The sequence below is a fragment of the Lissotriton vulgaris genome, chromosome 7, assembly GCF_964263255.1.
Source record: "Lissotriton vulgaris chromosome 7, aLisVul1.2, whole genome shotgun sequence".
In the NCBI taxonomy this organism is placed as follows: Eukaryota; Metazoa; Chordata; class Amphibia; order Caudata; family Salamandridae; genus Lissotriton; species Lissotriton vulgaris.
Window position 1 is genome coordinate 1,176,162,640 of NC_141695.1, and position 18,492 is coordinate 1,176,181,131.

Here is an 18,492-nt window from a genome sequence, read left to right on the forward strand (position 1 = left end):
GAAGCGCTAACTATATATCGCGCACCCGCAATCCACTGCTGATGATGTCACATATTACATCATTCATGACATGGTCAGTGACATCACTGATGACATCACTGATGACATCTCAAATGACATCACTGATGACATCACTGATCACAACATCCAGTGATTGTATGTGTCTGTAAAGTTTAAATATGTTTCACATATTGAAGAATGAGTGGATGTATAAGTGTCTGGATGAAGAATTTAGTAGGTGCATGACTGACTGTATGAGTGAGTGATTAAATGTGTCTCACTGAGTGCATGGGTTAGTGACTAAACTGTCTTAATTTGTGCATCAGTATGTTTGTTGTTGTGTAAGCTGCTGCATGTGTTGATCAGTAGCTATAAGAGTGGCGATATGGGTTATTGATTGGTTGCCCAAGTATTTGAATGGGAGGCTGAGTGTGTGTGTGGGTGGCTGGGAGGTGCGTGACTCTGTGCATAGATGTGTAAGCAGTTGATTCACTAGGAGTATGAGTTCAAGAGTGCATGTGGAAACAGCTATATGGGCGGTTGACTATGCATGGGTGTGTTGGTGAGTGAATGGATTTCTCATTGCTACATGTGCAAGTAAGTACGTATGTAAAACACAATACATGTGAGAGTTGAGATATATAAATAACTGAACATAAGAGCCAGTGAATGTGTGAGTGGCTGTATCGATCACTGTGAGCTTGTATCAGGGATTATATAAGAGAATAAATATGTGTTATTATATGTTTGAATAAGTAAGATGTGTATAACTTTATAGTTGAGGAAATGGAGGTGTGATTGATTCTTTGCATAACTGACTAGGTGTGTGAGTAACTCCATGGATGAGTGACAGTCTGTGAGTGTCTGTTTATACTGAGTGTATGTAAGGTTATATTAGAGTCTGAAGAGGTTTATTGTATTATCACATAAGTGATGTGATCAGTGATGACAAATGAGATGTCATCAGTGATGTCATTTGAGTTGTCATCAGTGATGTCATCAGTGATGTCATTTGAGATGTCATCAGTGATGTCATTTGAGTTGTCATCAGTGATGTCATTTGAGATGTCATCAGTGATGTCATCAGTGATGTCACTGACCATGTCATGAATGATGTAATATGTGACATCATCAGCAGTGGATTGCGGGTGCGCGATATATAGTTAGCGCTTCTAACTATATATGGAATTTCAATGGTTTTATGCGAGTAAAATAAGGTTTTGTAAATGCTAATTCCTAACTATATATGGCCTAAAACCAATGGTTTTTTCATTGAATTTTCAAGGTTTTCTAAATGCAAATTCCTAACTATATATCCACTATAACCTATGGTTTTTTCTGTGAATTTCATTGGTTTTTTAATAGCAAATATGAAAAGCTTTAAAATGTCAAGTACGTGATAGATAAAAACATTTTCGTATTTATGCACGCTGATGTGCTTTGAACGCTGCACCCCCCCCCTCCCCTCTTTTGTCTTAGTAGTACTCTCTCTTTGCAGATACTGAAGGGTAGTTAACGCAGGCCTTTACCACCGTTGTAATCCGTCGTGCCTGCTTGTCTCTCCATTTGATTGATTGTTGTCCAAGCATTTACTGTTTTAGAATTGGTTCTCTTTGGATCATTCTCTATTTACAAACAAGCACAAAGTCGCAATACTCTGTTTAGTCTTTGCAGATAGTGAAAAATCGTGTAAAAAAATAAAAGTAATCGAGCAAAATCAGTAGGCCACTAATTGGATCTCTTTTTGACCTCGCTAAAATAGAAATATTAGGAACAACCCTTCATGAGAAATACGAAAATAGTGAGATGAACTGAGCTCCACACCATGAGGGCTGCAAGACAGCTCGGCTCCATCACCCATCCCGCACAAAATAACGACAAACCCTATGCAAATATTAAAAATATAGACAACACACCAGCAAAGAAACAGGGTAAAACATTTTATTAAAAAACTATTTACATAACGTTGGTTTATAAGATGATGTCAGTAGTGGACCGATGTGTGAATAGATCGAAAACAGCACAAGGCTCCAAGATCCGGATGGCAAGCTCCTGGATGTTGGGTGCCATAGTTTAGAGTTCTGAATTTCAGCCTTTTTCAATGCCTGTGCTTTGTTGAATCAAAATGGCGGCTTGACACAAAGCTGACTCAAGCGTTGCTACTGATGCTATGCAGACCAAAACTGGTTTTCAGTTTGTACATTTTTCTAGATTTTTCAATCCAAGTTTGGTTGACTTTGTAGAACGATGGCTTCAGATTTTCAACATACGGTGAGGTGGCGCTGACTGGGAGGGGGCGCTTCGCTCCTGCCCCCTCCCCAAGTAAGATTTTCATACGTGAAAGTACGTTAATGGTTTTGGTCCCTGAGATGCTTCGATGTCACTACCATTCTCAAATAGCATAAGTTCTGGATGTTGGGTGCCATAGTTAAGAGTTCTGAGCAGTGCTTGTAACACTGTCTGAAGCTTATTTCCACCTACTGCAGCTTCACTATTCTCAAAGTAAGTGAGTGTCGTTTGTGGACCTGACTGCATTAGAAAACAATGTGATATGTTACCTTCCTAAACAGCTTGACGGAGGCCCCTGAGGGGCGGTGTGATGGCCATGGACTCGGAGAAGACGCTTGTCTCCGACACCCTCCCCAAGTCTTATAGCACTGGTGTAGCCTGAGATCGCCCCCGACATAGGCGGCCGGCTCCCGGGGTCCGGCGGAACTTTTTGCCTTTTGATGACTCTTCAATTCTGGACCTTGTCCCACAATCCGTTTGACCTGAAGACAAGCTGTAGTGGGGCGCCCCTTTATCGTTTTAGTTGCCATTCTGCCCGCTTTTGCTACACTGTGCCTCTTCCGCCATTCAGCTGTTTACCGCCCGCTCTTGCGACTACAGCGTCTCGCTCACCATGTAGTTGAGATGCGCCCGCTCTTGCGCTGCAGCGATAGGCGGCTGCCACAGGACTCTCAAAATGGCGGCCGGCTCTTCGGTTTTGGGCCTGGTCCACTAAAATGGCCCTGGGACACCTTGGAACTCGGACGCTTGTCTGCTAGGGCTTGGGTCCCATTCTCGAAAAGCGTCCCCTCAGCCGTGAAGATTCTACAAAAGTCTTGGGGGCCTCCGACTCCCGCAGGCTTCTGGTGGGGAGCGGCTGCCATGATTGCTCGTGGAATGGCCACGACGGAGCTACGAGATGGTAGTGGTCTCATGCTGACGCCAGCTTTAGTCTGAAACATCCAGAAACACTATAGACTACCAATTCGATCAGTTCCGGTAGCGCCCCAACATGACCCGGAAGAGAAGAACTTGCCCTCCCCTCTTTGACTGATGGTTCTTGTTGCCTGTCCCCTCTGTTGTCATTTAACAGAACTTTTTGGACTGCTGAAAGGGGTTGTGTTCTGAACGCTGGTTGGTGGAGACATTTAGACTATATTGTTGACCTACGTTGTCGCGTAATGCGTTTTATGACACGCCGCGTTAGCGCACCCGGAAGTGATCCGAGGCGCGGCGCGCAGCGCGTAACGAAAGCATAACAGGTCATGTGACTTGTTAATAAAACTTTTCATTGGTTCATTTTACTTTTGTTAATTTAATGATGAAAAGCTTGGTCATATGACCTAAAAATTACGCTTTTTATTATTTTCGAACAATATTTTTTTTTCAAACACATGTTATAATATTCCAGGCTAATGTACTTTCCCGGAAAATTTACAACTGTCTTGCAAGTAAAATATATTCCTTTTTCGAGAAAAAGGGCGTTTCTTCCTTCCATGACGGAGCCGTTGAGTAAAAGAGATTCGGCCTGCTGTCTTAGTCGCCGATACGCCTGATTATCAGATTCTTATCGATCACTTTATGTTGCAGACATGAAAAACACAACTGCCCTTGACCATTTATCTTTACTGCGTTCCTACATATTATACCTTTTATCCGTCGTGTAATTGGACTGCTTTATTTCACTTGCCTTTTACTGATTCGAAAACAGTCACTAAAAGTAAAAACTTTACAAATGTAAATACTACTACCGTGTTTTGTTTTAAAAACCTTTATTGTGAAAATGTCAGTATACAAATACGGGCCTATAACCACGTGGGCCGGCCACGGAGCAAACTGAAATCGTATATGATGAGGAGACATTTACATTGTAGAAGAACGTAACGAGCGGGCCATTAGGTGACAAGAACAAAGGTGTCTAACAGTTGCGGAATCGGTGGACGTACATTTTGTAATTAAAATACGACAGGGCCACTTACAATAACATTTTCTAGATATACATTTGCGGGCAAGGAGTTACGAGTCCCATTTATACCGGCGCCATTTTGGGCGAGGCCGGGCAGGTCCAAGATATAGTCAAAATGTCTCCACCAACCATCGGCCAGACCAGAACCCCTTTCGGCCCTTTATGCTACAAGATGGTGTCTTCCATTCAGAAAATATTGGTGGCAGCATTTTGAAAGGAAACAGAAACAGCCGTTCTCCTAGTGAGTTTCACATTGTTACATTTAGGAAGAATGTTGAAGAGTAGTATGTGGAAAATCTGAAGCCATTTTTCTACAAACTCTCAATCAGACTTGGATGGAAAAAAAAACCTGAAGAATGTACAAACTGAAAACCAATTTTTGTCTGTATAGCACCAACAGTAACGCTTGAGTCAGCTTTGTGTCAAGCCCCCATTTTCATTCAATCAATAGCGTCCCCCTGCACACATTCAGGGACCTGGTCGTGTCTTCAGATGAAACGCATTGTAGGAAAAGAAGCAGAAAGGAAAAGGAAAAAAGTTCCGCCGGACCTAGTGAAGCTGCAGCAGGTGCAAATAAGCTTCAGACAGTCTTCAACTTACTCTGATTCTTATAATAAACTTCAGATAGTCTTACAAGCACTGCTCAGAACTCTCAACTGAGGCACTCAACATCCAGGACTTGCCATTCGGATCTTGGTGCCTTGTGCTGGTTCCGACCTATTCACACATCGGTCCACTACTGACATCACCTCATAAGCCAACGGGGCACCCCACGCCGACTTTCGGCGCAGCATTGTAGGATGGCCACACCAGTGCGGCAACTTGCTGGACACAACATCGGGGCCATCCAGATCTCGGCGCGTTCGACTCACTGTACCGCAACAGTGACCGCAACTCAGCTGGACACGCCGTCTTTCGGCGCAGCATTGTAGGATGGCCACACCAGTGCGGCAATTTGCTGGACACCACCTCGGTGCCATCCGGATCTCGGCGCGTTCGAGTCACTGTACCGCAACAGTGACCGCAATTCAGCTGGACACGCCGTCTTTCGGCGCAGCATTGTAGGATGGCCACACCAGTGCGGCAATTTGCTGGACACCACCTCGGTGCCATCCGGATCTCGGCGCGTTCGAGTCACTGTACCGCAACAGTGACCGCAATTCAGCTGGACACGCCGTCTTTCGGCGCAGCATTGTAGGATGGCCACACCAGTGCGGCAATTTGCTGGACACCACCTCGGTGCCATCCGGATCTCGGCGCGTTCGAGTCACTGTACCGCAACAGTGAGCGCAACTCAGCTGGACACGCCGTCTTTCGGCGCAGCATTGTAGGATGGCCACACCAGTGCGGCAATTTGCTGGACACCACCTCGGTGCCATCCGGATCTCGGCGCGTTGTGCTGCCTTCGGCCTATTCGCACATCGGTCCGCTACTGACGCCGCCTCACGTGCCAACGGATTTTCTACGCTTTTTGTAGCCCTATGCCGCATAACAGGTCATGTGACTTGTTTATAAAACTTTTCATTGGTTCATTTTACTTTTGGTTTCCTAAAGATGGAAGGCTTGGTCATATGACCTAAAAATAACACTTTTCATTGGTTTAGAACATTTTTTTTTCCCAAACGATGAAAGCCCCACCTTGTTTCTGGATCATTCAGACTGAAGCTGGCGTCAGCATGAGAGCACCACCATCTCGTGGCTCCGTCGTGGTCATTCCGCGAGCAATCATGGCAGCCGCTCCCCACCGGAAGCCTGCGGGAGTCGGGGGCCCCCAAGACTTTTATACAATCTTCACGGCTGAGGGGACGCTTTTCGAGAATGGAGCCCAAGCCCTAGCAGGCAAGCGTCCGAGTTCCAAAGTGTCCCAGGACCATTTCAGTGGACCAGGCCTAAAACCGAGGAGCTGTCCGCCATTTTAAGAGCCATGTGGCAGCCGCCTATCGCTGCACTGCAAGAGTGGGAGCAACTCAACAACATGGTGAGCGAGACGCTGTGGCCGCAAGAGCGAGCGCAACTCAGCTAGATGGCCGCCACCTGGGGAGGCCCGTTCACGCCGGCTCCCCCACGCCCCCCCCCCGGGCCGCCGCACGCCAATTTTCGGAGCAGCATTGTAGGATACCAAAACCAGTGCGGCAGTTTACTGGACATCACCTGGGTGCCTGTCGTACATGTTGTGTCAGCCATGTGACACTGGACACAGACCGCTACTGACGAGGCCTCCCCCCGCACCACCCGGGACGCCCCACGCTGTTTTTCTGTGCTGCATTGTAGGATCCCTAAACCAGTGCGGCACCCAGGCGACATCACCTGGGTGCCGTCCAGAACTCTGCACGTTGTGCTGCCTTGGGACTATTCGCACAACAGACCGCTACTGACGAGGCTTCCCCCCGCCCCACCCGGGACGCCCCACGCCAATTTTCGGAGCAGCATTGTAGGATCCCTAAACCAGTGCGGCACCCAGGCGACATCACCTGGGTGCCGTCCAGAACTCTGCTCGTTGTGCTGCCTTGGGACTATTCGCACAAAAGACAGCTTCTAACCATTGTTGCTTTTTGTGTTGAGAAATGTTTAAATGTTTTTAGTTTTTGTTCCGTTCGTTAAAGTTAGTTGTTAATAAAGTTTTATAACCTTACTTTGTTGGAGTGTTATCTATTTTTTTAAAAACGGGTGAATGGGGCCTTGAATCGGGTTATTGTCATGTGTGGGCTTTGGAAGTGTGCTGCTGCAGGATCGGACATTTCAAACTCAAATGCACGTTCTTTTTCTTACCTTTCCGAAGCATGGAGCGCAATAGCAGGCAGAGAAAGGGTGATGCACGTGTTGAACACTACCTGACCTGGCAACTTGCTGGCAGTGCCCCCCCGCCCGCTCCTGAAAGAGGGCACACACACACCGCCGCCCCGAGTACTTCACAAATCTTTAAAAGACCATGCGCTTGTTCATGAGGCTTAAATGGTTTATCACCTCTTCTAGAACCCCTGCATCGACCCTCTGACGTTTCATGGAAAAATTACCATGTAACACAATACCAAGCCCTGTCAGCTGAAACCCCCAAGGAATCGTGGGGCATATTATCAAGGGGGTTTATCTCCGCTTTTTTGGCTTTAAAAGCCATGAAAGCGGAGATAAAATTATTTCCCTATTACCAAGCTGTCGCTAACACCAGTTAGTGACAGCTAAAAGGAGATAGCGACCATCTTGGGCCCCGCTTTGCATGTCAGTGATACTTATCACTAATGACATGCAAAGTGGCGTGCCAAGATGTTAGCGACTGGAAACAGTCCCTAACATCGCTACCTTCTATTACCAACTTTTGGAGATATTCGCGCTAAGCGCGAATATCTCCAAAATCTAACACCTGCCCTGAGCAGTTCTTAGCCATGTTATCCAATGGGAGGTGGATAACATGGCTAAGAGCATTAGATCAATAATACATGAATATCGCTGACTTTTCACCTGCCCTGAGCAGTTCTTAGCCATGTTATCCAATGGGAGGTGGATAACATGGCTAAGAGCATTTGCTCGATAATACATGAATATCGCTGACTTTTCTGCGATAATAGCAAGGTTTATCTGCGATAAAAATCGCCGATGTGCGGCGATAATTTTTGTCTCTAAACAAGTTAGAGACAAAAATTATCGCTAGTTGTTCGTAATATGCCCCCGGGTTTTTGCTTGCAGAAATCGGGAGGCGGGAGACTAGCACTGAAATCAGTACTCACACGCCTGAATCAGGAGGATTGGCATGTCTGAATTCTCTACAGCTGGGGCCATAAACTACATCCGCAGGGTTAGGTGATAGCCTGGGACCAGCCTGGCATCTAAAATGGCTGCCGTGCACAACAAAATTGTGGCATTCGAAAAAAGGCAAGATGGCGCAGCCGCTGGAAGAGATGTATCAACATATATCAGCCTCCTCAGCCACCCTCAGGAAACATAGGGGATTAGGATACATCTCCCGCACCCCCTTATACCTAGTACTTTAATTAACGAAGCACAAAATGGCGAATTCCCGTTTCGCTACCAGTTTGCGGCCCAGTTCGCGGCCCGTGAAGCGCTTCTACCGTGAAAAATCATTTTTTTTTTATTTTCCCCACGGGACCCTTTAATAACCCCAACAACATTCCTAGGGGGTCAAGAGGGGGATACCTTGCCCCCTTTCATTAAATTCCCCCTTAGTTTTTCACCTTTTCTTCTCTCTCGATCCTACCGAGAGACAAGATGGCGGCCGCTCCGGACTGTCACGCAGCAAAAAAAAAAAAAAGCTCACGCACAGCCGCTGGAAGAGATGTATCAACATATATCAGCCTCCTCAGCCACCCTCAGGAAACATAGGGGATTAGGATACGTCTCCCGCACCCACTTATAACTAGTAATTTAATTAACGAAGCACAAAATGGCGAATTCCCGTTTCGCTACCAGTTCGCGGCCGCGCTTCTACCGTGAAAAATCATTTTTTTTTTTATTTTCCCCACGGGACGCTTTAATAACCCCAACAACATTCCTAGGGGGTCAAGAGGGGGATACCTTGCCCCCTTTCATTAAATTCCCCTTTCGTTTTTCACCTCTTCTTCTCTCTCGATCCTACCGAGAGACAAGATGGCGGCCGCTCCGGACTGTTTAGAATGTTGACAGACACCGGAGAGCCAATCAGCTTTCTGCGCGCAAAGTTCCGATAAGCGAAAAGTAAGCGGACCGGATCGCTGCCCAGAGCGCTGTTACAGATATATATCTTGGTTTGAACGTTAATTTCTCAAAAACTACTGGAGCACATATATTGAGACCTAGCAAAGGCACATCGGGCTAACAGTCCCTACAATTTTGCCAAGTTTCGTGCAAATCCATTCAGCCGTTCGAGCTAAAAGTGAGTCCAACCGCCCTATGGAAAAATGAATGGGAAAAACGCGTTTTGGGACCCCCCTTTTTTCTCAGCCCCCCCTTGACGAAACCCCCCTAAATTTTCAGGGGCTGCTCAGAATCAAAATGTGCCATTTTCCTGAAAATTTCAGCCGATTCCGTCCACAAACGCCAAAGTTATTAGACATAGAATTTTCAAAAGTCCCATAGAGAAAAAATTCTAACTATATATACCTACTGGCGATAGCCAGTAGGTAATATATATATATATATATATATATATATATATATATATATATATATATATATATATATATATATATATATATATATATATATATATATATATATATATATATATATATATATATATATATATATATATATATATATATATATATATATATATATATATATATTACCTACTGGCGATAGCCAGTAGGTATATATAGTTAGGATTTTTTTCCTATGGGATTTTTGAAAATTCTATGTCGAATAACTTTGGCGTTTGAGGACAGAATTGGCTGAAATTTTCAGGAAAATGGAACATTTTGTTTCTGAGCAGCCCCTGAAAATTTGGGGGGGTTTCGTCAAGGGGGGGCCGAGAAAAAAGGGGGGTCCCAAAACGTGTTTTTCCCATGCAATTTTCCATAGGGCGGTTGGCCTCACTTTTAGCCTGAACGGCTGAATAGATTTAGACCAAACTTGGCAAAATTGTAGGGACTGGTAGCCCGATGTGCCTTTGCTATGTCTCAAGATATAGGCTCCAGTGGTTTTTACGAAAATTAACTTTGAAAAATATATATTGGGCTACATTGGGCTATATATATGTTGGAGCCCAAATGTAGCCCAATGTAGCCCAATGTAGCCCAAAGATGGCCACCAGAGACAAAAAAACAAATGTAGCCCAAATATCAGCCAGATGTAGCCCAACTATAGCCCAATGACAGAATGTCCCAGAGTGTTCTAAAGAACAACTAGAGTGCTAACAGTCCTACTTATTACAAAGGTATGGCACACCTGAAGCCATCTTGATTGGAATAAAGTGGTAACTCTTAAAACATTTAATTTAAAAAGGAACAAAATGAGGGGGTTCATTTTGCCATAGAAAGTATGATTAGCGAATATATGACGAAATCCCGCATACCATCAGTCCGCAAAAAAAATCCTGCATGTACTATTAGGCCGCAAATTAAAACAACGAAAACTTTTAGAACGAATATGCCTTTAGCATACACTAAACAACTAAACTACCCTAAACCCTAAAACACTACCCCCAGCATGACCCTACACTACACAAACAGTACAACACTACCCTAAACCCTAAAACACTACCCCCAGCATGACCCTACACTACGCAAACACTACAACACTACCCAAAACCCTAAAACACTACACCCCAGCATGACCCTACACTACGCAAACACTACAACACTACCCAAAACCCTAAAACACTACACCCCAGCATGACCCTGCACTACGCAAACACTACAACACTACCCTAAACCCTAAAACACTACCCCCAGCATGACCCTACACTACACAAACACTACAACACAACCCTAAACCCTAATACACTACCCCCAGCATGACCCTACACTACGCAAACACTACAACACAACCCTAAACCCTAAAACACTACCCCCAGCATGACCCTACACTACGCAAACACTACAACACTACCCTAAACCCTAAAACACTACCCCCAGCATGACCCTACACTACGCAAACACTACAACACTACCCAAAACCCTAAAACACTACACCCCAGCATGACCCTACACTACGCAAACACTACAACACTACCCTAAACCCTAAAACACTACCCCCAGCATGACCCTACACTACGTAAACACTGCAACACTACCCTAAACCCTAAAACACTACCCCCAGCATGACCCTACACTACGCAAACACTACAACACTACCCAAAACCCTAAAACACTACACCCCAGCATGACCCTACACTACGCAAACACTACAACACTACCCAAAACCCTAAAACACTACCCCCAGCATGACCCTACACTACGCAAACACTACAACACTACCCAAAACCCTAAAACACTACCCCCAGCATGACCCTACACCACACAAACACTACAACACTACCCTAAACCCTAAAACACTACACCCCAGCATGACCCTACACCACGCAAACACTACAACACTACCCAAAACCCTAAAACACTACCCCCAGCATGACCCTACACTACGCAAACACTACAACACTATCTTAAACCCTAAAACACTACGCCCAGCATGACCCTACACTACGCAAACACTACAACACTACCCTAAACCCTAAAACACTAGCCCCAGCATGACCCTACACTACGCAAACACTACAACACAACCCTAAACCCTAAAACACTACCCCCAGCATGACCCTACACTACGCAAACACTACAACACTACCCTAAACCCTAAAACACTACCCCCAGCATGACCCTACACTATGCAAACACTACAACACAACCCTAAACCCTAAAACACTACCCCCAGCATGACCCTACACTAAACAACCACCACAACTCTACACTACACTAACACAACACTACACTACACAACACTACACTACACAATCACTAACCCACGAAAAAATTAACACAAACCCACTTACCTCTGTCGTCATCATGGTTTTCACAACGCAAATGCATTTACCATACATGCCTTTAAAACGTAATTCTTTGTAAAGGCATGCGCGATAAATGCACATGCGTTTTGAAAAAATGCGGGATAATGGTATGCGAGGTCAATGACCTTGCGGGATAATGGTATGCGGACTGAAAGTCTGCGGGATAAAAAATGCGGGAAAATGGCTGCAAACCATGATTAGCAGCAGACTTCCCTGGTGAGCACTAGCTTTACTACAGTGATCTAATGAGCAACTAGAGTGCTAACATTCAGAATTTATGGCAAATGTGTGAAACATCTGAATGCCTTCTTGATAGAACCAAAGTAAACAAGCATTGAAAATGCAATAGATCTCGCCCTCGTTTAAGTTAAAGCCATTCTGTTTGTAATGAGGTGGCTTTTTAGCTTTGCTTTTATTAGTGTTTTTAAAACTTTCATGTAAATAACATGCATATGTATGCATATATGTATATGTATGCATGCATTTATATTTATATAGATATGCAGATTATATATGTTTATATATGTATATTACCTACTGGCGATAGCCAGTGGGTATATATAGTTAGGATTTTTTCTCTATGGGATTTCTGAAAATTCTATGTCTAATAACTTTGGCGTTTGTGGACGGAATTGGCTGAAATTTTCAGGAAAATGGCACATTTCGTTTCTGAGCAGCCCCTGAAAATTTGGGGGGGGGGTTTCGTCAAGGGGGGGGCCGAGAAAAAAGGGGGGTCCCAAAACACGTTTTTCCCATTCATTTTTCCATAGGGCGGTTGGACTCACTTTTAGCTCAAACGGCTGAATAGATTTACATGAAACTTGGCAAAATTGTAGATGTGGTTTGCCCGACGTGCCTTTGCTATGTCTCAATATATGTGCTCCAGTGGATTTTGAGAAATTAACGTATAAAAAAAAATATATATCTGTGACAGCGCTCCGGTTAGCGCCCCGGTTTGCGTACCTGACGCGTAACGGAACTTCGCGAAGCGAAGCTGATTGGCTCTCCGGTGTCTGTCAACATTCTAAACAGTCCGGAGCGGCCGCCATCTTGTCTCTCGGTACGATCGAGAGACAAGATGTGGTGAAAAACGAAGGGGGAAATGAAGGAAAGTGGGCAAGGTAGACCACTCCTGACCCCCTAGGATTGATGAGGGGGATATTAAAGTGCCCCGTGGGGCAAAAAAAATAAAATTATTTTTTTGCGATTTTACGCCGTAGAGGCGCGTCCCGGTACGCGAACCGGGCAGCTCACCGGGCAGCTAACCGGGCAGCTAACCTGCAGCGTAGCTGTCAACATTGTAAACAGTCCGGAGCGGCCGCCATTTTGTCTCTCAGTAGGTTCGAGAGACAAGATGTGGTGAAAAAAGAAGGGGGAAATGAAGGAAAGGGGGCAAGGTAAACCCCTCCTGACCCCCTAGGATTGATGAGGGGGATATTAAAGTCCCCCGCGATTTTTCGCGGTAGAGGCGCTTCCCGGTACGTGAACCGGGCAGCTAACCGGCAGCGTAACGGGAGTCCGCCATCTTGTGTTTTTGGAGCGTCCGGTTCGCGTACCGGGTAGCGTCCCGGTAAGCGTAACAAGGGGAAAACCAAGAGAAACAGTAAAAAAAAAATTAAGGAAATAGATTTCCAGCAAACTTGACAAAATTGTAGGGACTGTTTGTTTGATGTGCCTTTGCAAGGCCTCAAGATATGTGCACGTGTGGATTTTGTCTAATTAAGGTTAAAAAATATATATATATCTGTAAGCGTGCTCCGGCACGCTTACGTTACGGGTTTTGTTTGCGCTGCAGAGCCGATACATCACGGTTATGCGACACGTCATGAGGCGTCTCACGTGGCTACGTGATACGTCACGTAATAAAGAATATATTTTACAGCTATAGATATTAGCTTTTAAAAAACCAATGAAATTCACTGAAAAAACCATAGGTTATAGACCATATATAGTTAGGAATTTGCATTTACAAAACCTTGAAAATTCACTGAAAAAACCATAGGTTAGAGACCATATATAGTTAGCTGGACATTTTATTGACATAAAACCAATGAAATTCCATATATAGTTAGTTGCACTAACTATATATCGCGCACCCGCAATCCACTGCTGATGATGTCACATATTACATCATTCATGACATGGTCAGTGACATCACTGATGACATCACTGATGACATCTCAAATGACATCACTGATGACATCACTGATGACATCTCAAATGACATCACTGATGACGTCATGACACACCAATACCAGTTACTACATACGCACTCACTGATTCCTACGTCTACACACACATTCACTCATTCACCCATACAATCACTCATACATACAGTCACTCATTATTACAACACTATCATATGCACTCATACACCTATGCAGACACTCACACACTGCCACTCATCCATGGAGTTACTCACACATCTAGTCAGTCCTGTAAAGAATCAATCACACTTCCATTTCCTCATCTATACAGTTAAACACAGAACACCATACTTCAGTGACATCACTGATGACATCACTGATGACATCTCAAATGACATCACTGATGACATCTCAAATGACATCACTGATGACATCATGACACACCAATACCAGTTACTACATACGCACTCACTGATTCCTACGTCTACACACACATTCACTCATTCACCCATACAATCACTCATACATACAGTCACTCATTATTACAAGACTATCATATGCACTCATACACCTAGTCAGTCCTGTGAAGAATCAATCACACTTCGATTTCCTCATCTATACAGTTAAACACAGAACACCATACTTTTCACACATATACTAACACATACTTTCTCTCTTATACAATCACTGATACAAGTACACATTGATATGCACAGAGTCACACACCTCCCAGCCAGCCAAACACACACTCAGTCTTCCATACATCCACTCATTCTTCAATATGTAAAACATATTTAAACTTTACAAAAACACACAGACACTAGATGATGTCATCAGTGATGTCATTTGAGATGTCATCAGTGATGTCATCAGTGATGTCATTTGAGATGTCATCAGTGATGTCATCAGTGATGTCATTTGAGATGTCATCAGTGATGTCATCAGTGATGTCATTTGAGATGTCATCAGTGATGTCATCAGTGATGTCACTGACCATGTCATGAATGATGTAATATGTGACATCATCAGCAGTGGATTGCGGGTGCGCGATATATAGTTAGTGCAACTAACTATATATGGAATTTCATTGGTTTTATGTCAATAAAATGTCCAGCTAACTATATATGGTCTCTAACCTATGGTTTTTTCAGTGAATATATATATATATATATATTTATTTTAACGTGTGGGTGGAAATCACAAAATATAGACTGCTAAAAGAAAACACAGAGAACTCACGGGCATGTTAATTGCTGGTTCAATTTAAACAGACACGTTTCAGGCAGTGAACAGTGACAGAGGACTGCAAGTTCTTATTGTGAATTTTGTGTGCTATAAGTTGCATTTATTCACAGAAAGCACCCATTCTGGACCAAGATCTAGCTTTCTGCCAAATTTGGTCTAAATACGTTCAGTGTTTTGGGCTGCAGCTGTCTCTAAAGTTCCTATCGAAAAATGAATGGGGAAAAAGTGTTCTCGGCCCCCGCCTGATGGATCCCTCTTAAACTTTCCATGCACAAACTACTCAAAAAGTGGCACTATGTGGACGGTTTTGGGGCGGATTGTCAAATGGTGCCAACATTATTAGCAACACAAAAAGGGCATTTCCTATGGGAACACAATTCTAACAATACCAACCCAGTGGCTAAAGCCACTGGGTATATATGTATGGCAAAGACTGCTGGTGGAATTTGAAAGGGGTGGTGCACCTATTGTATGCTTTTAACATGTGGAACCATTTCACTTTAGTACATCTGTTTATAACACTGTATTGAGAGGCATTTATTAAAACTGTTAATAAATGCCTCTCAATATAGTGATATGAACTGATGTTGTAAAATAAAACGTTCCTGCATGTTAAAAGCATACAAGGTACTAGATCACTGTTAAATATATGAGTTCACGATGCACACATACTTTACTCACATATTTAAAATGGCTCTCTTGAATCCTTTTAACATGCGGGAGAGTGTCACTGTAGTACATCAGTTTGTATCAGTATATTGAGAGGCATTTATCAAACGTTTAAATAAATGCCTCTAAATATAGTGATATAAACTGATGTACTAAAGTAAAACACCCCCTCACGATAAAATCACACAAAGGGAGCACTATTAAATTTGTAACCTCTGGGTGTGTGCTCTGCTATGCCAGCCAGCGGTTTTATTGTTTAAAAAACAGTAAAAACTAACTACAGGCTGGCAGGTGTGTTGGAAGGCCTCTATTACCCATCCCCTCTTACCTGCAAATCCTGCACTGGAACATGCAAGGCGGCACACAACAGGGCTGCTGTTCCATTCCAGGATGGCAGACTTTAGAGTGCCACGCTTGCCCTCTCAGTCTCCGATGGCTCGAGATCACAGAGTCTCATGACTCTGCAAACTCGAGTCACATGCCTGGAATACTTCATAGGCTGCAAGCAACACACTTTCCCAACACATCACAGGTGATGAGTTGGGAAAGGGCGTGTTGCTTGCAGCTTGTGAAAGTGATTGATATAGAGCCCAAGTAATAGAGAGCTTATGCCTCGATGCCCGGACTGTTTGTAAATATAACGCTGCTTTCGTCATGATTGGGAGCAGTGGCGTCACTAGGGTTGGTGTCACCCGGTGCGGGTAACTCATGGTGTCACCCCCTCACGACTTACCGCATAGACATCCTCCGCTCCGAGTCCGCCAGTGGACACAGTTGGCAAATAACGGGACCACAGGACAACACAACACAACACTAGACAACCTGGCAGCATACCACCAAGGTCAACACCAGAGATCCAAAATATAGCATTGCTTTGGACAACTTAAAACATGGAGCCATTACGCACAACACAACATGGACATTACACTAGAAAGTATGAAGCCACAGTGGAAAACGTAATGGCACCATATTACCCAACATGGCACAACTTTGTTTAACATGGCATCACAATGAACAGCACAGCATCACACTAGAGAGAAGGACACCACAATAGACAAAAAACGTCACCACACAAACCGCAATGGCCCAGCAATGGATGATTTGACACCAGCTTAGCAACATGACACCACACTAGACAAAATGGCACCACTCTGGATACCCCGATGGCGCAACACTGGTCAATATGGCACCAGACTAAACAGTGTGGTACAAAACTAAGTAATGAGGACCCACAGTAGGCCTCAAGAACCCTCACTAAACCATAACCTAGACTGCACCCCATGTTATGTGGCACTAGTCAAGAAAAACAGCACCACACTGCACAGGCAGGCGTGAGACTAGACTGAAAAATACTGCACTGAACAACAAGGCAGCAACACACTTGACAATATGATGACACAGTCTGGCTTGACAACACGGCACACTCTGGGCGAAACTAACTGCCACGTTAAAATGTTGAGAAAGCTCCTAATACAGTACCTTGAGACTGACAAAGCAAATAGGTACGTAGTTGTTCTTAGTACAGCAGGTGCAGTGGCCCTGGGGTGGAAAGTGCCCAATCTCACGTCAATTGTCACAATATTTTGCTCTCGCAAGCGGAGGTGGTGGTCACATTTCCTCCTGCTTGCACTAGGGCCCATAGTGCCCCACTGAGAACAAAAAAAATACAGTAAATAGCCATTGCAAAAAAGTCCTGAGTTTCAAAGCGCTGCCCTTCCTGCGGGCGGAACACAAACACACACTTGGCAACCGTTCTTTGTGGAAACCAATATCCATCTAAAACTGTTTCTTTTCTAATCACTCTGCTAATAGTCTAATCGCACGGAGTGCTGCAAAAATTGCAAGTCAATGGGTGCCCTGTCTGAGTATTTGCGTGCAGAAAAAAACCACACGCATTACAGAGGGCAAAGAGAGAGAGAGGGGTGGGAAGGCGCAGAGGGCTCAAGCCACCAGAATCCTGAAAAGAGCCAGGATGCCCCCCTCCCCAACTTCAACGAACCCCACAGCGCACCAGGACAGAAACTTGGAGGCGGGGCAGGGGTACCATGCACGCGAGAGAGAACTTCCCACACACTCTAGACAGATGTTGTGTGCAAGAGGGGAGGAATCTTATTGCCCCATGTATGTGCACCATACTGAGAAATACTAATACTAATATTTGCTGAGAGAAAAACATTATGCTTATACAAAATAATTTGCCACAAAAACGAGGAGTCCAGTTCAAGAGTATCAATCTGCATCACGTAGGCATTTTTCCAGTCACGCAACCTGCCATTCTGAAATGGCGGTTCTATCCTATGAAAGGCACTGAAGTCCGATAAATTACCATCCACATGGTATACATATTGCTGTAGAAAAGTTTTAAAGAGTGTGCCCAAACTCTTGCTCAACTCACAGTGACATCTTACCCTTTCTTTAGACTCCACTGTGGTGGTGGCTGGGCCCGTAACGTAGGGGTTCTGCAAATCGCCCAGCACCACCCCACTGCCGAGACTGTTTCCACTCATTCTAAGCGTGTGGTGGTGGCGCGCATCAGTGGAGCACAGCGTGGGGGCTGGTCCAGGGCTGTCATTGGTAGCGCTATAAGATTGACGGCCCTAGGACCCACAAACTGGGTACGCCGCCGCTGCGCATCTCACCATCACCACTATGCAAGTAGGTGGTGTGTGCCTGGCATGCACTGCAGTATTTGTTGTAAGCAG